This window comes from Falco biarmicus, chromosome 9 (genome assembly GCF_023638135.1).
Source record: "Falco biarmicus isolate bFalBia1 chromosome 9, bFalBia1.pri, whole genome shotgun sequence".
Taxonomy (NCBI): domain Eukaryota; kingdom Metazoa; phylum Chordata; class Aves; order Falconiformes; family Falconidae; genus Falco; species Falco biarmicus.
Genome location: NC_079296.1, coordinates 17,289,942 through 17,306,779, shown reverse-complemented (window position 1 = coordinate 17,306,779; position 16,838 = coordinate 17,289,942). Strand labels below are relative to the sequence as shown.

The 16,838-nt window shown below is 41.4% G+C and overlaps 1 protein-coding gene across 9 annotated transcripts in view; it reads left to right on the top strand.

Annotated features, from left to right (window-relative positions):
- The window catches only part of USP54 (ubiquitin specific peptidase 54), a 102,475-nt gene that overhangs the window by 29,100 nt on the left and 56,537 nt on the right, over positions 1–16,838 (top strand). Inside the window, exon 1 of one of the 9 annotated variants that reach the window (XM_056351697.1) lies at positions 3,493–3,832. The exons of 7 other annotated variants lie outside the window; for them this stretch is intronic. The gene's annotated coding sequence lies outside the window, so the exon portion shown is untranslated. Of the gene's footprint in view, positions 1–3,492; positions 3,833–15,558; positions 15,578–16,838 lie in introns of those variants that run through there. One more of the 9 variants, XM_056351700.1, reaches the window with a different exon arrangement.

Below are 16,838 nucleotides of genomic sequence, written 5' to 3'. Positions count from 1 at the left end.
CTTACCGCCCTATACTAGCTCGTTTTGCAGATTGCCCATTGTTAGCATAAAGGGAGCAGAAGGGGCATGTGATGATGAGCAGATCCACCCTGGTAGCAACTGTCAGGTTGGCATAGCTGTATTGTTACCTGTGCAAAGACGTAGCACATCTACATGGTATCTTGGCTTTGGTGGCAAAACCTGTAGAAGAAACTGCTCTAACTACAATTTCTTGGCTCCTGTGTACCCCTTGTAGCATGCTGGTCTGTGTTGTGCCAGTTAAAACTTCTTGATGCAGACTTCTCTGTATTCTGAATAACTGAAGTTACAACATTAGCACCCTTCATAATTTATTTTCTAGTTATTTTTAACTCTGATAGTTTTCATGATGCTGTTTGTGATGTGGTCCTGTACAGACTGCCATCTGCAGAACAGAGCATCAGATGAGAACAAGTGATCTGTGAAAGGTGGGTAGGAATTTCTGCAGCCCCCTTCTTTGTTGAAGGTGGTCGAGAAATTGCATCTTTTACCATGTAGCTCTTATTCCTGGCAAACTTCTCCATGTAGACCAATTTATGGTGTTTAGACTATACTAAATGTGCTGACATTTACAGTTCTGTGAGTGGGAGTGCTGTGGTGGAAATTTATTCGAAGGTGAGGGGAAGGGCTAGCATAGCCTTTGCTGGTTAGGAAGCTACATGATCTGCGACAGCAGAAGGAAGCTGAAATCATATGACTCTGCAGACATTGGGAAAAGAACTGTTTTCAGTGTGGAAAGAGTGGTTATTGCAGCTCTCTGTCACGTATACCTTTTTCTTAAAAAAAATTTTTAACTTATTCTTTTGTCATTTTCTTAGACAATCTCTCTTTATCTGGCCAAACATGAACATATGCTGTAGGCATACATGCTTCTAATAGATAGGGTTGTCTTGCAAATACATTTGCTTTTCAGATTGCTGATCTCTGAACCAAAGCAGAAAAACAAGGAAGGGAGAGAGAGATTCCAGGCTTGTTTCTGCTGCTTTATCTTGCCTAGTTTTCCTGCCTTGTTTCAGTCGGAGGCAGCTATGTGGATGGCTGTATAATTGCTAGCATTGCTGTCAGGTCCTAGCAGCCCTAGGGGCTGCAGTGCTTGACCAGAGCTGTTTGAGGGTTGCTGTGCTGTCCTGATTTAGGTGAAATGTTAGAAGAGTAGAAACACTTTTCTTCTTTCTTCCTGTTCTGTGCAGGGATGTGGTAATTGCTCTGAATTCTTTCTTAGTCTGGTGGCAGTGAGTCAGATGCTTAGCTGGTGTGTTTGGCAGAGCTGTCTTTTGTAAGCGTAACAGTGCTGTTGTGCTTTGGCTTGGGACATGTCCCCTTCCAGAAAGGGGCATGGTGCCCCACTTGCTCTCTGAACTGTTTTACCATCACCAGTGGGGAGTGAAATCTTACTTTGTCTGAGGCAGAGGGATTTGTTTTAGCAGTAAAACACTTACCTGTCCTTTGCTGCTGTAGGATTTTGAAAAGTTTTAATTTCAGGTGTGATGGAAGCAGAATTGATCATGCTTTGAAGAGAGCTTCTAGAAATAATTTTCATGCTTTTTACATGCACTTAAGTATGAAGAACTGGATATTGTTTAGACAGGCACCTGTGAGTCTCCTCTATCCACGTGCTGAGGAGCTGTGTGGAGTAGTGTCAAAGCAGGTATTTGAAAATGTCGCGATTGGATCCATACTTCTAGCAGGTACTCAGGTATGTGTGGGCATGTGAAGAGTTTTAGCAAAAAGCTGAGGAAGAGTTCTGAAATCATGGAAACTGAGGCTGAAGCAAATAGGAGTTTATAAACATCAGTATTACAAAACTGTTGGTATTACTGATTTCCGTGCACCTGCCATTGTGAGGGCATTGGCCCATACCACCTCAGCAAGGAGATCAGTGGAGCCACAGGAGCATCTCTGTGGTCTTCATGTCTGAGTAGGAAAGGCGAATGCTTCATCCTTTGGAGTGAGGAGGAGGAAGGGAGGGTAGACACAAGTGTTTTGTCTGCAAGGGTGCTTGCCAACCTCAGGTCATTGAGCCCTGGACATAATGTGACCTGAACAAACGGGCTTGCTAACTCTTGGTAAGACTTGTATGGATATATGGAAAGAAACCCGCACATCCAAGTAATGGTGCGAGACACCCGAAAGGCTCGGTCACTCTTTCTATATGATAAAAATGAGGATTGGCACATTGTTTTTGCCTGGAAAAGGTCTGTGCTGGTGTTGCAAACTGCTTCCTTGAAACAAGCTGTTTGAAAAAAGAGTGCTACAGAGTTAACATGCTGTTCTAACCACGCACAGCTGTGGAGCAGGTTTTGAACCCAGCATGGTTACTGAACGTTGTACTGGGCTTTTGTTGACAATTAAGCCACTATTAATACATGTTATAAAATTATTTTATTTTAAATTTGCACGTGTAACTTTTTTCTTTAAGATTTACATTTACGTAGAAGCATCATGAGGTAAAACATTGCTTAGAGTATTGTGCCTTTGCTGTATTTTTTTTTCTTTCTTGTTTTAACTCCTATTTTTGTCCCACCAAAACTCTATAATTATGGAAAGACATAGTTAAAACTTGGCTCAGCCCCTTCTATCCTGCAAGACTGGATTGTTCTTAAGGCAAACCGATTTAATTGTATTCCAACTGCTTCCTTTTTGCATTGTTTCCATTAGGTAAATGGTCCCGGTGGGGATAGTATCTTCAATCCCTTGTATGGTCCAAAGTGTTATTATATTTCAATCTGATTCTGTTTGTTAGCACTATATTGTGCTAGGACAGAAAGACAATGGTGTGCATTGTATTTTTGTAACATAACTATAAAGTTTTCTTTAAAGTTATTTTGGTCTTGGATATACAGTAACTCTGCCTGTCTGTGCTATGAATGTGATCATGTTAGAGGAACAAATTGATGCTGAATGTGGATGGCACCAGTGTCCTGGAGCTGTACTGTAAGAGAGTCTGGGAATAATCATGTAGTAATGCTGCTTCTGAGCTTAAATAACTGAGTTTATGGGAGGTTTTCAGGGTAGGAAGCTGTTTTTCTGAACAAACTTTTTTTCCCTGATCAGTATCGCTGGCTTTGAACCACAGGGGATGGTTCCAGGAATTGTCCTGCAATAATTGTTTTTTTTGAAAAACTGCTTTTAAATTTGCATTGTAACCTCAAGGCTCTAAACCAAGGCATCAAAACTGAAGACATCTATTGAGTCCTTTGCATTTTTTCTGTTAAATGGCTAGATGTCACTCCTGGTTATCAGCCCCTCCTATGAGAAAACATCCTTCGTGTTTAACTAAGCAGTTTGCAGGAACCTTGCCAGTTTGCTCGTTGCAGCAAGGGCAGCCCTGCCTTGCACAAGCAGGCTGTTGCTGTAAAATGAAGTCATCCCTTACAGCCCTATCTCCCCCTCTTCCCCCAGTCTGATCTTTTTTATAAAAGGGTTTGGAAAACCTTCCTCTCTCTTGCCTGGCTCTGTTTCCGAAGGGAACTGTCGGTAAGCTGGGCCTCTGGCCTTATCTCTGTTGGCAGAACTGTCTGCCTGGTAGGTGGCAGCGGGGGCAACACTTTTCAAACGAGGCTTTCCTGTGCTGAGGGAGGCCCTTGTTTTTTTGTTTTAACAGCTTCCTATTGTTCGAAACAGCAGGTTGTCCCCTCCCACGCTGTTCTAGCTCTTTCCTCCTCCCTTAAATAATTTTTCCATGCAAGTATTACTCAGAGCAGTTACTCCAGCAGCGAGTCCTCTGAGAGTTTTCTCAACCCGCTCTGAGCTCCAGCTTTTGTTGCAATACCAGTATGGAGTTCACGCAGTAAATAGAAAGTGGCTTCTGAAGGTAGGTCTTTCTGATTCTTAAATCAGTTTTAATGTGGTGCCACCACCGCTGTGACATGACTGATTTATTTTATTGAATCCCAAGTTGTCACAGGAATTCTCTCCTATATATGGTACTGAAAGGTAGAAAATACTGCTGGCCAATGTAGAGTGCCTTTGTTTCTAAGATGCAAAGAAGAGTATTGCTTCAGTTTTGTTATTAGTTCGCTTTTCAATATTACAATCTTTCTGTCTAATGGTGTTTAGTATGTGTATGTTTTATGTTCTGCTACCTGTGTGAAAGGCACTTTCTAAGCCATAAGCTGGCTCTGGTCCGCGATGCTGTAGCTGGTTCTGACTAATAGTATCCGTGATAAATTTGAAGGTGAAGCCAGTCAGAATCTCTTCTCACCTTAACATTTGTCACAGCTGGAAGGAATATTGGCAGTTCATTTTTCATCCTTGTTACTTTGTAACTAATACTATTACCTAGTCAGAAGCTCTGGGGGCTGCTTTTTTGATGATGTAGATGCAGTTTTGCTTCCCTCTACTTGTTGAATTCTGTGTTAGAAAGTTGGTAATGAAATGAGGTATTAAATATATGTAGAGCTTTTCTATTATATTAATGTGTTGATTTGTGAAAGTCATCTTGCTTTGGCTGGTTTCCTGATCCCCTGCCTTCTGTGAAGTGTCTTGTTTCCAAAACAAATAGCAATTATCTTGTGAATTTTGGAAGTCTACCACTGCTATTCCAAACTTCATGCTCCTTCAGCTCAGCATGAAGTACATCTTTGTTTAAATTTGTAGATTTGAAAAAAAATCACAAACTGTTTTCACACATTTGGTGATACTAAGCAGAGGTTTTAATTCCACAAAATGATAAATCTAGTCCTAGAGCCTGTCACTGGGGAGGGGGAAATAGTCTGTGTATCATTTTGGCTGCTCATCATTCAGTGTAATAAACATTATGCCTTTTCAAAGGCATTCCATATTTTTCTGAAGGAATAACTTCTTTGTAATCCTGGTGTGCTTTAGGCTGCCATAGAGATTGATCAGTCTGCTGAGGCAGGGCTCAGCTGCTCCACACCTGGAAGAGGAAGTCCTGCTCTCTTTGCCCTGGCTGTAACTTCTTGATGAGTTGACTAAATCACTAAATCAGTAGGAAATAAAGCAAGCCCCTCTCCTCCCCTCTTCCCCCCCGCCCCGCCCCTGGAAAAAAAAAAAAAGGGGGGGGCTAATTTTGTGAGCTGAATTTGGTGTAAGCCAAGGAGCAGAGGTGTTAACTACCTGTCCCAGAGCACTGGGATGGAGAGAGGGGGGTGCCCTCTTCCCTGCTGAGGTGGCTGTGAGATTTTGGGTTCGTGATTGCTCTCAGACATTGCCTCTCTGAGATGATAGGTCTTTCTTGTAGTACATTTTACTCGGTGGGAGTTAGAAAATAGGCTTGCTTTCCCCCTTCCCACCCTCCCAAAAAACTGGTGGTTCAAGAAACCTCTTGCTATTCTTCGACAGTGAAGCATTGCCTTGGACATACGGTGTGTGTGTGTTTTCTGAAGTTGTTAATTTGTAATGCAGTTATACCTATAGGTTGGGGCGGTAATCTCAGAGTCTTGAGTATCTTAAAAACCCAAACAGGCAGATTCCGGGTTAGAGGGTTCCCCATCTCAGGCCAGAGGAACATGTCAAGCAGCCAGAGGAGTGAAGGAAGCAGACTGTGGTGGCTGTCACGATGAACAATGGTTTTGGCACACCTGCTGCCTTGCCGCTGAGCTTCTCCGTGCTTGGCAGGAAAGGAGTGATTTGGAGGATAACCAGATAGTTTTGTAGATGTTTTTTGGTATGTTTCCATCTTCTCTGAGGGAGAGAAAACAGAAGCACTTGCTTTATAATGTAACAAATGGCTGGTAAAGGCTGGCACCATCAACTTTTGGGGGCAGGATTTAATAATGCACTTATAAGTGGGAAAGTCAATATTGTGCTAGACCCAAGGGCCCTTCAAAGCAAATACAGGGAGACTAATGTACTGTGGGAAGGGGGAATGTGGAATATAGTCAAAGCAATGTGTTAGAAAAAAATATGTTCATAATACTCTTTGGAATAGATAAAAACATATCTATATTGTTTTAGTCAAGAAAAATAATTTTCTAGTGATCAAGAAGCAAAATGAAGAGAGCTGGGACAAATGCATTTGTGTTTTGCAGTACAGCAGTTTTTTGACTCCACCAAGTGCCAAGTGATGTTAATCAGTTGCTGTTTCTCCTGGGAGTTGTCATGGATGTAAGCTGCGAGACAAGATTACTTCTTCCAATTAGTAGTGTGTCGCAGCCATGTCATTTCATCCATTTTTCAGTTGTGGCTTTTCAGGTTCTGGTGTTTTGGATCATAATAATAGTATCTTTAGCTGATGTATTGATATGTATGAAATTCCACAAAAGGTCTGCAAGTTTCTTGTGTGCTCAATTCCACAAGAGAATGTGCATTACTCTCACTGTCCTAATTGATGAGTACCTGGGTCACCAGGGTGTATTGGAATTGGAGAACTTGGGGGGATGGGAAAAAATGAGAATGCTAAAAAGCTAGAAGAGCTTCCTTCTAGTTTAGCAAAGAAAATACATCTAACACAGCACGTTTTGGCTCAAGCTTAGAGCAGTTTAGCTTCAAATGGAGTGACTTCAGTCCCAGTGCAGCAGAAATGTAAGATTTTTCCAGGTCAGCCACTTGGTTGCACATGTGTACACGCATGTCTATTATTTATTTTCTTAATCACAGAGGAAGGGTGCATAGACTTTTAGTCTGGATAGAATATTTTTTCCTGTCTCCCTTACAGGTGTGTATGAAGAAGTGTTACATGTTGTAATGCTGGCTAAGCAGTGGGTAATAATAGTAACAGTGTGAATGCTTTCTTCAAGTATTGAAGGAAAAATTTGTACACGATTTCTCAACAAAGCATTTATTGTGGTGTAGTGAGGTGACTAAAAATACCATCCTGGTGTGGTAACCCTTCTTGATAAGGATAGCTTTTACAGATGTTGCTTTCCTAGATGTCAGGTGATCGTTCCTTGAAGGGTGGTTATTCTGAGGGAGTGGACTTTTAAACACCACAGTGTTTGGTTTTGTCCTTTTATTGGTTTGCTGGCGTTCTGGATCTGCATCTTTTTCTGTACCAAGTTGCTAATCTTCTCGAGACCCTCCTCCTGTTAAGTGCAAGAGTTACGTCCCTTCAGCAATTTTTTTTGTGTCACCAGCATGTTGTCTAGGGAATTCTGGGGAAAACAATTTCTATTGTGCAGCATTACAATGCTCAGAGACACGAGCCTGAAGCAATATCAGCAGGTCTTGTCCTAACAGGATTTGGCAAGAGCAGGTGTGGCCAATGTGTGGCATGCCACTCTGCTGTGCAACTGGAAGGTGAAGGCTCCGTGTTGTGACCAGCTCTGGGTGGTGCTGGTGTGGGGGTGGCTGTGGGAAGAAGCAAGCCTTGAAGACTGTCTTTGATTGCTATGACAGGATCTGGAGTCCACAGATTTGAAGAGGATGTGTCTAACCCTTCTCCTGTGGAGCTCCCAAAAGACTGAAAGGATTTTATCATCAAAAAAGCTAAATTTTATTTAAATAAGTACTAGAAAGTTTGCTTTTTAAAAAGGGAAAATTCCAAAGAGCTAGGGAAAACAAGATGGAAATAAGCTTGTGTGCAACTTACCTGTTGCCCACCATTTCCCTGCTTTCCAGCCTGGTAGTCACTGAGTGGCCCCACAGGTCTCTTAGAAGTTTTGTGCCACATCTAAGACCAGCCATACCCCGCAGTCCCTGGAGCGCTCTCCTTTGAACACCCTTGGTACTTCCCCAAGTGGGACAAGGGAACTTGGGGCTGTATCCCTGCTCCCAAGGGTCCTATGTGGCACAGCCACACTCTTAAGAGATCACATACATATTTAGAAGCCAGAAACCAAACAGTTACAGAAAAGACATCATCCTGAGACCCAGTTACTTCCCCATCCCCTGCTGCCTGTGATGGAGTGGAAGAACCCCTACAGCTGCTGTTGTCTCTTGCCTTGAGACCTTTCCCCAAAGCTTCTTATGTGTTCCACCCGCAGCCTCGTTCCCTGAGGCACTCTGCTGGAAGGGATGGGACACATCAGTTCAGACTGTAGACTTAGTTCTTTATGGGGGGGAAGGGGGGGAGAAAGGTGAACAGAGTGCACGGAATATAACATCGGTTCAGGATGCTGTGCTTTCTGAATTTCATGTGTTGTGGTCTGGACTAAGCCAGAAGCTGTGTAGTCCTTTGTGCTGAACCTTGCAGCACTCGTGGGAGTTACTGTTGGAAGGATATGTGGCTTTAGTTTCACAAGCCGTTTCAGCCATTGGTGCAGGATCAGATCTGCAAGAGTAACAGAAGTAGCTGCTTGCTTTTCAGTAGAGCTCATACCCACAGCAGCATTGAAACAGTTGAACCATTGCTGAAACTAAATCTGTGAAGTAAGCATCCTTTTATTTACATCCTTTTATGTACAGCCTAGGCTGAAATTCTATTGTCTGAAGTTGAGCAAGGCTGCTGTTTTCTCTAGCTACTCTTTCAGTGTTGAACTCAGTGGCTTTAGCATTTGTTGTTGGCTGGGTACTTTGCAGTGCTATTGAGCCAGGCCTCATTTCTGTATATGGGGACATGTTTACATACTCTCAGACTTGCTCTTTTTCATTCTGCTTTGAAATAACAACAAAAGCTTTATTCCTCTCCACATGTACCAGTTGCTTAAATGTATTATGACTTCCCCAGGAACCCACAGAATTCTGTTTCAATTTCATATTTAACAGCCTTCTTCCAGCTGTAAAGAGATGAACTCTTGCAAACTACCTCTCATGCTCTTTTTCTGTCAATGAGCAACCCACAAATAATATAGAAAGGTGCCTTTCATGGTATATACACCTCCTCTTGAGCACTTCCTGGTTTGTTTGGTTTTTTGTAGGGAGCTTCTGGTGCCACTCAGTAGTGTCATTTCATCACCAGGCAGAGAAAAAATAAATCAAAGCTGTTGACATCATTCTTCTTTCTTACCCCAACACCCAACTGGTCTATTCAGCTTGTATTATACTGCATTTGCACAGCTTCTGCTTCTGTGACCCATTAGGACAGAGGCTGCTTGTACTTAACAAGAGTTTCTTTCATGCTTTGTGGATCTCTCCAGGCCACAGCAGGGCACAAAATAATCCCTTTTGCATTTGGTAGTTTCACAGTACGTTTCTGGTGAGGATGAAATAACCTTTCCAAATGAAAACAATAACACCTCCTCCATAAGCCTGGTTTTGATACAAGGTAATTGTATCATTGTTTCTGCATTTTACAGAATGAACGGCAGCTTTTTTTCCCCAGCAGATGTCAAGACTTTAAGATAATAAAATCTGTAAGGAAAGAGCTGTGTAAGTTTTCAAATTCAATGTGGAAGTAGTTCTTTATGGTAGCATCTGTTAAGACTTACATAAACAGTCTCTTTGGATCATAACTTAAAAATCTGAATTCAGACTTTGAATTCAAAGAGGCCAGAGTTTTGTGGAAGTTCATATGCAAATCTTATGGCTTCACCTTCTAGTTCTAACTTAAAATGAAAGATCTGTATTTCAGGTAACTTGTTTATAGGGTACAATCTGCTTTGCACACATGAAGCTTCCATCTGTGTATACTGTTGCGTATTCTGTAATGTTTTAGTTTCTGAAATGTATTTCTGACAAATATACTGTATACAAAATCAGAGAAAGTACCTTTTGCCTGGTTTAGCCGTCTATGCCAGCTTTCACACAGTTGAAATAGGTTGAACTGGATTTGAAGGCTTTTTTTTACAGCTGCTTGATAAACAGATACCAGGGGTTTTTTTGTTCTTCAAAATGCTTATTCTAGTACATCTTTCAGAATGTCTCATAGCAGAAGTATTTAAGCAGGGTAAGTTTTCTATTTGTAAGGGACTTCTCAAAGAAAGTAAAATTTCAGCTGTGTCCTGTTATACAAGGGCTCCTTTCCTCTGTTTGCAGGCAGGAATCATTACGTGGCCTTGCCCATATTTGATGTTTAGCTGTGAGTCCAAGACTGTTGTGCATTCAGTTGTCATTATCCTCTTCTTTTAAAACACACGGAACCCTGCAAAATGGCCAGTTACTTTGAGATCATATGATGGATTGGGGCTGTGGCTGCGGCATGGTATGTCCATGGTACATCAGCTCAGCCAGCAATGGCCAGTTGGCCAGGTCTGGTGCTGGGGTGCGGGAGCCATGGTAGCATATTACAAAGGCTGGATTTGATAGTGAAAGACAAGAGCACCATGTGCAAGTTTGGGTGGTAAAGTTTTGAGATTTGGTCATGTCTGTTTGCTCCCTGTTTAAAAAAGGGGAAAAAAACCCAACCCCAATTCCTCATCAGCTCGCACAAAGTCTTTTCCTCTGTCTTTCCCTAAGTGCGTTGATCAGATGTTTTCTTCTGCTGGTCTGCTGTTTTCCAGAGAAAACAAGAAATTAGGCTTTGAGCTCTCTTCCCTCTGCTTGTCTTCCAGGTTGTTGGTGAGGTGTGTGGTATCATGGTATGTTTCCCCAACATGTTTGTTTTACTCTTCCCATATGCTATTAACTGTTGTTGGAGATGGAATGTTTCGATTCAGTAAGCTTTCTCTTGTGGTACGTGCACATGTTTTTCCTACTCGGGTCCTGAAGTCTTCAGTGGGTTTTGTGGGAAAAGGCCTCTGTATACACAGCCAAATGAAGCAAACCCAACTCTCTTGTTCTTGTTAGTTATGCTTATTCCTCTAAAACTAAATAGTAATGATCTTAAACCCAAGTTGAGATTATTAAGTGCTTATGCATGTGTGTGCACACTCGTGATGCTGCTGAAATGTTATTTATAGCTGTACAGCACAGATGACTGCTTAGAAAAAGAGGAATAATCAGCATGTTGTGGATGCTGGGTGCATGATTCTATATTTTTATGTGGAAGTATTAATCTATATAATATTCTGTGGTGCAGCAACCCTCCTGCTGCTTGCCAGTTTTAGCAAGGCAGGAAAAAATGATCTAAGCATTTAATACTGGGACCCAGCACAGGCACTTGAGCTGCTGCTTGCTCTTTCTTTACTCTCTCTGCCTGTGCTTTGTTTGCACAAACTCCTCTATACATCTTTAATTTTGCACCTGCAAATGTTGTTAGTCTGGCAGGAACATGAGTGTTACAAGCCATCTTAACATGTGGTAATGGTGGTACAGGTAAAACACAAAATACCACGAGTTAATAGTTTGAGAATAAGCTATAACCATTATCTTAATACCAAATATTATCCTGAGACAAGAGAAAAGAGGGAGGGAGTAAATGCTGTTCTAGTACTATCAAATATATTGTCTGGCCCCAGCTGTTGATCACAAGGGAGGTAGGAATTGTGTCTGCCCACCCGCTATGGAGGTTTTCACTGGCCAGTGGTATCAAAAAGTCCATTATGTGCCTGTGTTGATGAAACTGCTTTCTGCCCTAGGTGTCATCTTTCCCCTCGAGCACTGCCTGGAGAGAACACTACATTGCAGTATTTGACCAAGGTCTTTAACACATCACTGGAAAGACCTACTTACCCGCCCGAAGGCCATCCGTTTGGTAAACGTCTATGGCTAGTCTCAATGTGTTGCTGCCTTTGCTTAATCTGCATTGTCTTTCCTTTGAAATTGAAGTACTAATGGCGCCGGAGTCCTGTTGGCTTGTCTTCCCGCAAAAATCCATTTCTTGCTTACCTGTGGTTTATATTGTATGTGGATGTGTGGGTATTAACACATTCAGTTGTTTCAAACATTACTGAAATCAAGGTATAATGAGAGAGAGTTTAATGAAACACAGGAATTTGTGGTGCTGTAATGTGAACAGTATATGATTTGGGAGTTGATTGCTACAGATTTCTGTTTAAGGAAAGAACAGAGTGTGAAGATTGACAGGAGAACTCTTAGTTATAACGAGGTAGCTGTTAGAGAAGAGGAAGAATTTTTCTGTTCAGCAGTGAAAGTCTGCAAGGTCAGGAAAAGAATGGCAGCAGGATTTTAGGATTTAAACAGTCATCATTAAGCCTTATGTTGCTGAATACTACTGACTACTTCTCAAAGCTTCTAGGAATGCTTTAGTCATTGTTGGGTTGGAATTTGCAAGCCAAAGTAGAAAATCTTTGTTTTCTTGGGTCAGTGGTATTACTGAAAGAGAGACAATTATTTTCTTGTGAATAAGATGCCACAGGAAAAAGCGGCTTGAAATCTTGTTGCAGTAGCCGAGGGCTGTGAAATACAGAATTTTGTGGTGAAAGTGTTTGTTTATGTGGAGATTGAATCAAATACTCAATTTATCTTGAAGCTCCCCGTTGGAGAGCCAAGGTGAAAATTTGGAAAGGGAGTAACTGGCAGCAGGAGGCTGGCTCAGCATTTGCTAGAATCAGACTAGAACCTTCCATTTCACCATATGTTTGACAGCCTGCCCTGTTCCTATTTGTCATGATTTTCTGTGTTACACAGGATTGATTGGTGATGTTTAACTGCTTTTGAGCACTTGCATAACATTTGAAGCTGCCATGTTTTCCCCATTTATCCAAACCTCGCAAGTTCCATACGGAGTGGGATGAAAGACTGGTTTTACCGCACCCTCCCTCCTTGTGAAATGTCCAGCACCAAGCCTAGACCGGGTAGGTAGGGTGCTTAAATACAGGCTTGGGAGAACAAACATGGACTTCATGTAGAAAGGAAGATAAAAATTTAGGATAAGTGTTTTGGGAATCCGGGTGTGTTAAGATACAGGCTTTTATTGTCATGTACAGCAGTCTTAAAGAACTGGGCAGCTGTGAGGGGGAAATCTGAAGGGAGTGCAAATTGTTTTGAAATGGTTTGAATTTACTTCAGGCTGGACAGACTTCTTTAATTTTATATATATTCCTTCCCTCTTCAACTGTCAGGGAAAAGTTGTTTGAAATAACAGATCCTTTGGGCTGTGTAACAGAAAGGGGGGCAGCTGCTTCCGAAGGATTTCAGAAATAGGACACAAAGCTGTGGGCTCGTCTGCCTCCATTCCGGGTAACCTCCACAGCAAATGCGTGTGCCGAAAGTACTATGATGCATGAGATCAGTGGTTATTAATACCATGTTTTTGATATGAGTAAAAGTGTTATCTGGGGAGTGAAGTGTGTTTTGGCAGTAAGCCCCACACAAAGTAAATAACGTGGCCTTTGCATCTCTAGTTCTGACCTAATCTCTCTCATTGTTTGTCTTCAAACAGAAGCCTTTCATTACTTGATTATCCCACATTGTGCTTTTATAAAATGCAGTCTCGAAGAAGAGATGCTTTCCCCTAGAACCTTCTAGATGATCTTGCAGGTTAAGTTATTTTCGATCAGAAAAGGCTGTAATACTGGCATTAGATATTTAGAGCTGTGTGTTTGGCTTTTTAAAATTTTAATTTCTATTGTAATTTGCCTTTGAATGGTTGTCATGTTGTATTGCAGTTCTTTACTGGATGGGTTTTCATAGCTTTTCTGATTATTTGAGAGCCAACTGGATACTTTGAGTACCTGTAACTGCTTTATGAAAGTCTGGACACGGCTGCCCTACTATCTCTAAGTAGCACAGTGTGTTAAGTGACATACTTTTCCACCATTTCAAACAAAAGCCTGTGTGGTTGTAAGTTTGCACAGAAGATGGATGTTCTTTCAGGAAGGGCCACAGAAATGACTTCTAAGACTTTGTAACCCTGGAGAAGCACCTATAGGCAGCTGGGAAGAAGCAGAGATGTTCCTCTCAATCTTCAGTAGGTAGAAATTTCCAGCTTTCCACCATCACCGAACCTTCTGCAGTTCAAAGCCAGTGGCTTTCTGCTGTTTTTTTTTTTTTTTTACTGTGAGAGATGCTCTTTAAATAGATTTGGCTGACTGTCAGGCTTAAAATCAAATGATTCAGATTAGGTAAGTGTTTGCAAGATTTCATTACACTGTTTTAAGAGACAGTCCACTATAGTTTTATAAAATCCATAGGCATTTTGGTGAAGATACTTGAGAACTGCTTGCTATAAAGAATGTCTTCATGCAGTGTAAAGCTATACTTGACCCCAGCAGCTTGCAGAGTCTCACTTTGGGGTGTTTCTGCAGGACATGGTCTCTCCCACACCCCTTGTTGATCTGGGCACTTAACAGGAACGTGGAGTGGTTTGGTTTTGTTTTCATGGGTTATTTGTTGGTTTGAAAAGTTGGCATAAAAACATGTTCTTTCTTCATTAAAAATTTTGTTCAGTTTTCTCCCTCCAATCACTGTAGAAGCAGTAAGCTGTCTACTAGTTCAGAAATGCCAGCGTTGCCACTACAGGGAGCTGTATTCCCAAGAGGCAATTTGGCCCATTGGTAACCTGCCTACAGTTTTGCCTAGAGCTTGGTAGGATATACAAGTTCAGTGGTAGTGACTAAAATCACTGTGGTTTTAGCCAGGGATGTGCATTACCCCCAGTTTGCTCACTGTTCTGTCTATGCCCATCAGTTTTAGTTGCCATTGTTTTGAGGAGGTCTCTCAGAAGTGGCCTTCACTGTGTCTTCTGGGAAACCTGTAGTGTTTGTCGCAGGCTTGCTGTACCCTTACTTTCTAAAGAAGTACATCTGTGGATTTGGGGAGACTTGTTTTTAATCTAAACTCCAAGATAATTTTGGTGGTCTTTACTAGCAACTTTTGGCCTAATGTTTGGATAATTACTTTTGCATCAGGTAAGTGGAAACATTTACCTGGCGTATGTAAGACCTTTTATCATAACCTTATGCAAACTCACTGTATTTTCTAAAGTGGTTCTGGGGGAGTTAGCCTAAGGTCTCTGATACACCTTTGTTGTTACTTTACAACACTTCACAGACTAGGAATTGTACAACAGCAGAATGAAAAGTAAGGCATACCGATATGAGTCTGTCCTGGGCATCAGCGGTGATGTCAGATGCTGCAGTTCCTGGTTCCACCTGGTTGGCTGGGCAATTAAGTTGTTCCTTTAAGACTGCCAAATGGTGTAAGCTTGACAGCAAAAGCATCACAGGCTTTTTTTTTTTCCTACCTCTTTTCTCAGCATAGCAATCAAGACTGGGAAAACGCATGTGTAAAGCAAAAGGTTGGGTTTTTTCCTGTGTTGTCCCATTTACACTATAAAATAATTCTTGGAGGTAGAGATCAATGGAAATAATTGTACCTTTCTGTAGTTATGCTGTATCGTCTAGGTGCACAAAGAAATGTGTTCAGTATTTCTGGCTAGCTAAGAACCTCAAGAAGGAGAGACATCCTTAGGAGGAGGAAGTTATCCCCTCTTTGGTTGTAGGGCAGCTGCCTTCTGTCAGGGATGTTTGCCTCTAAGATCTCTGTCCTGTTCATTATTTTCTTCATTCAGCCTCATGGTGATTTGGTAATGGGAGCTTTTTCTGTCCCTCTTTTATTTCATCGCCTTCAAGGTTGAATTTAGACTGACTTACAAAGCTGGCTATCCTTTGGGATGTCTAAACTGTAAATGATGGTCTTAATATTGATAGCTCTGCAATTAAATATAATTTAACCCATGCAGAAATTAGCAAATACTTTTATCATTTCAGCTACATGGAGAAAGTATGTCTTCCCTGAGAACAGCCATGGGGATCAGTCAAGGGGATTGTTCCTATGTTTCCTTCAAAAAAGCCACCCTGCTGGGAGCCATCTGGTGAAAACTTTCACCAAGATCCGTTGTCTTGGACAATTCTTTCTCTTTTTCTAATGAAAAAAAGTAAGGGACTTAAAAGCCCTTTCTTGTCTACTTAGTCTTTCAGAGATGTGGCACGTTAAAGGACGATTTGTCCTCAACACCATGAATTTACTCCCTACCACCAGAAAAGGTGGTGGGGTCTTGGGTGTGTGGGGATCTTTTTTTCTAAAAAAACATGCATTCACACATTGAAGTGTTTACTTTGTTCTGTGTTTTGGAAGTTTCTTCAGAAACTGAAGTACTGAAAAATAAACATTGCACCTCTGTTCTTATTTAACAGTGTGATAAATACTTAATTGGTGTTTCAGCCATATCTAGTGCTAAATAGAAGCATCTCCTTTCCTAAATGGGTTGTTTTACTGCAGCCATGTTCCTGGAATGATTCTTCAAGCAATAGCATAATACTTTTGGAGAGACGTGAGACTGCAGTAAGAGGGGAGTGGGTTTTTTTCCCCCCCTTAAAATAAACAGTGGTAGTGGAACCCCATGAGAGAACAAAGGCTTCAACTTGAGATGTTATGATTCTATGTGATTGATTTAGCAAGCGAATGAGAATGAACAGGGACTTTAAACTGTTAAAGTGGTACGTGTCTCGTAGAGTGTTGTACTCTGCTGTCCCAAGGACAGACTCAGATTTCTTCAGGCCAGAAATTCGTGCTGAACCATGGCCAGCTTTGCTCTGGGGCTGCATTGCTGGAGATGCGATGGAAGTGGTGTCCCATGCCCTTCTGTCTGTTGAGCCCATCTCTGTGGCTGGGAGTCCACTCTCCTTCCCAAAGAAAGCTGTTGCCAAACAGCATGAATTCGAGGGAAGGTCTAGAATGTTGGATTTTCTTTTTTCATTCATGTACTTTTATATATTCTTATATATATTGTTTACTCTTTATTGTAACATTTGTATAACATTGTTATAAGGCTGTGCAACTTCTCAGGGATGTGGTTGGCTTTTTAAATCACGCTGGCTAGATTAATTTTGTGCTTTATTCCAGTGAATAATGTTCTTAATATGATAAACAAAATTCAAGTGCCTTAGAAGTTTTTAAGCTTTCTGTCTCAGTTCATTGTGTCTCTAAGTTAATGTTTTAAGTAATGAACCACGAGCATCATTTACACTTTTGCATCTGGCACTCCTCCTATTTTGGTCATATTCCTGTTTTAGTAACATTTCCAGCAATGAAAATTCCATCTCTTTCCTACAAGAACAATTTTCTCAGGTCTGATAATACATTTGTCTTTTACTTCAGACTTGGTTTTCTGGAGTCCTGCCAAGATGCCACTGGAA